General features: G+C 40.9%; 1 pseudogene; it reads left to right on the forward strand.

The window, feature by feature from the left end:
* Positions 1–1,710: 1,710 nt before the first annotated feature.
* On the forward strand, positions 1,711–2,571 carry LOC132489279 (small ribosomal subunit protein uS2-like; annotated as a pseudogene).
* Positions 2,572–3,513: the final 942 nt, after the last annotated feature.

Here is a 3,513-nt window from a genome sequence, read left to right on the forward strand (position 1 = left end):
CTAATTGGCAGTCTGAGCAGAGGAGCCAAAAATTGAACGGGTCTGGAGTCTGAGCCCTTTTCTCACTCTCTAAAGGGGCAGACAGAGGTTCACTCATAAAGGAAGCTTAGAATTGCTGGTGGCAATCATATAGCTGTTTTATGGATAAACAGAGGACTTTGTGTTTCAAAGCTGTCACTCTAATTTTTCAACATACTCTAGTACTTTTAATAAGGCCTTCCCAAGTTAATGCAAGTGTTCTTTACTTTTTGCTGCAAATTAATGATTACAATCTTGCATAATGTCAAGGAAAAACCAGAGATGGAGAGTACTTAAGGCAGTAGAAACAGATTTTATTCAGGAACTACTGCAATATGGGGAAAGAGACCGCAATATAGAACTGGGCTCAATTCTAAAAACAATACGGGGAAGTAGAGATTTATAACCAAGGAGCAGGGTGGGGGTCAGTAGATGGAAAATTACTTAGAGGAAACATCAACGGTAAGGGAGAATTTTGGCTAAACAGACTTGATAGGATTCTTGCTGAAGGTAGGCCAGGGTGATCAGATAATGCCTGGGGGAAGATGGCGGAATAAGGAATTTGATCAGATATTGAGGGTGGGGATTCCTGCAAAACTGACTAAACAGGGTTTTTGCTAAAATTGGGTGATATAAAGATAGACAGGGAAGTCCAAAGGTCTAGACCTACATAAGAAGAGAGTTCTGGGGAGCCTGACTAAAGTTTGGTCAAGGAGAGAGTCTTTGTCAATATACTAGCGCATTTCTCATATAAAATGTGTAATATTGTTGGATTGAATGACTATCACTAGTCAGCTAAAAATATCACACATGCCATGAAAACTGGCAAGTAAAATTCAATAAATGCTTGAACTTAGAATATTTTGCCTGTGGCTCAAAATATGCCCAATCTGCTATAGCTTTTCTGTGTACCACATTGAAGCAGATATTTACAAGGCCTGGGAAATCAGATGGACTGAATTACTGGACATATCCTTTTACAATTACTGACATAGCAATAGCCTTGATCAGGGTCTTTATATTGAATAATGACAAATGACTGCCTACCGAAACGATTTTAGGAGCTATAAAATGCCTACTGTCTCCATTCACCTAAAATTCTAGGCTTGAAGTCTCATTCTTTTAGCTCTGGTTTTGATTTCTTTGGGAGACGTCATTTTCCAAACTACAGAATACTCTTTTAGCTATTTCACTAACTGCCCCCCGAACCCCACAAGTGTGTGTGTGTGTGTGTGTGTGTGTGTGTGTGATTCCACAGTCATACATATTTGGGAAAAACTTCGTTAAACAATGTTAAATAGGTTTATCTATGCAAAATTCACTGAGTCTTTAACATACAAATATGTCTTTTGACACTCAAAGAAGAAAGAGCATGCAGCATTTCATATAACACAACTAACATTGCTGGAAACTAGTGTTCCAAGGAACACAGACTGAGAAATGCTCTTCTCAGTTATTTAGAGTTTGGTGTGCACTAATTTATAATTGTTACCTGTCAGCAGGATTTTCAAAGGAAAGGGGGGAAATAGGCAAAGTTTGTTAACCTGGAATTACTGGAGACTGTTTTCCCAAATCTTGCTGACATCAGAACACTGCTAAAAACAAAAACTTGTTCCTTTCCCCACTACCTAGACAGGGGTCCAGACGGCATTGTTCTGGATTCCCATCGTAACTTAAATGGAAACGTTCACAATGTTTGGAGCCCTTGATGTCCTGCAAATGAAGGAGGAGGATGTCCTCATATTCCTTGCAGCAGGAACCCACTTAAGTAGCACCAACCTTGACTTCCAAATGGAACAGTACATCTACAAAAGGAAAAGTGATGGCATCTACATCATAAATCTGAAGAGAACCTGGGAGAAGCTTCTGTTGGCAGCTCGTGCCATTGTTGCCATTGAAAACCCAGCTGATGTCAGTGTCACATCCTCCAGGAATACTGGCGAGTGAGCTGTGCTGAAGTTTGCTGCTGCCACTGGAGCCACTCTTATTGCTGGCCGCTTCACTCCTGGAACCTTCACGAACCAGATCCAGGCAGCCTTCCGGGAGCCAAGACTTCTGGTGGTTACTGATCCCAGGGCTGACCACCAGCCTCTCACAGAGGCCTCTTATGTTAACCTGCCTACCATTGCTCTGTGTAACACAGACTCTCCTCTGTGTTATGTGGACATTGCCATCCCGTGCAACAACAAGGGAGTTCACTCAGTGGGCTTGATGTGGTGGATGCTTGCCCGGGAAGTTCTGCGCATGCGTGGGACCATCCCCTGTGAACAACCATGGGAGGTCATACCTGATCTCTACTTCTACAGAGATCCTGAAGAGATTGCAAAGGAAGAGCAGGCGGCAGCTGAGAAGGCTGTGGCCAAGGAGGAGTTTCAGGGTGAATGGACTGCTCTAGCTCCTGAGTTCACTGTTGCCCAACCTGAAGCGGCGGACTGGTCCGAAGGTGTACAGCTGCCCTCTGTGCCTACTCAGCAGTTCCCCACTGAAGACTGGTCTGCAGCTCCCACTGCTCAGGCCACTGAGTGGGTAGGAACAACCACTGAGTGGTCTTAAGCTGTTCTTCTACAAACTCTTAAAATGGAAATAGGTTGATGGAAAAAAAGCAGTTTCTAAAAAAATGTAAAAAATAAAACCTTCCTCAGAATGAAAATGGTTTGCTTTTTGAGAAGCTTAGTAGATTCTCAGTAGCGTGTTGCTCCTGGTAAACTATTTTCAGTAAATCATCAGGAAAGTACAATTTCTTGCTATCAACTTTCTTTGAAATATTAATTAGATGAGTAAGCACTGTTCAGAGTCCTTCCGTGCCCTTTCTCTAAGCCTGCAATGTCTCCCCTCTGCTTGGAATTATCATGGAAGGCTTCCACCAGTAATATGTGGGTAGTGGAGGATAAATATGCTGGAAATGTATCGACTAGAACTGATCTTTGGAAAATTCTTCCAATCATCATATGTGAAAAGTTATAGGATTTGTTTCTCACTCCAATCAGACTCCAATCAAAATGGAGTTTTTCTCTTGTCAGGAACGTATTTGATAATGGAGCAGAGGCAGTTGCAAATGTACTACTCATTTTGTTCTTTATTAATAGGAATTGCATGAGATAGGACTCACTTCATGTTCCTGTTTTAGGGCACAAACTTGTAGCTGGACCATTATGCTTTCTACAGGGAATATTGTAAACTCATTGCCATTTGAAGAAGGAGTCGAAGAATATGAAGCCAAAGGATGGGGGGGGGGAATTATCATAGAGATGTGTCACATAGTTAATTCACAAAAATATTACATTATTTTTCTGGTATTTGAGATGTATATAGCATTTGTAATCTTTAAAAAATTTTCAGTCTGTTTTGATTGCTTTTGTTAAAAGTAATTATTTACTCTCATACTTAATTTTGTACTATTTAGCTTTAGGCACCAACAACGCTAGATGTATTCCTTATATACTACTCATAAAATGACTTAAAGTAGTACTCTTTTGTATATTCTCATTATATAGC

The sequence above is a fragment of the Mesoplodon densirostris genome, chromosome 4 (assembly GCF_025265405.1).
Source record: "Mesoplodon densirostris isolate mMesDen1 chromosome 4, mMesDen1 primary haplotype, whole genome shotgun sequence".
NCBI lineage: Eukaryota > Metazoa > Chordata > Mammalia > Artiodactyla > Ziphiidae > Mesoplodon > Mesoplodon densirostris.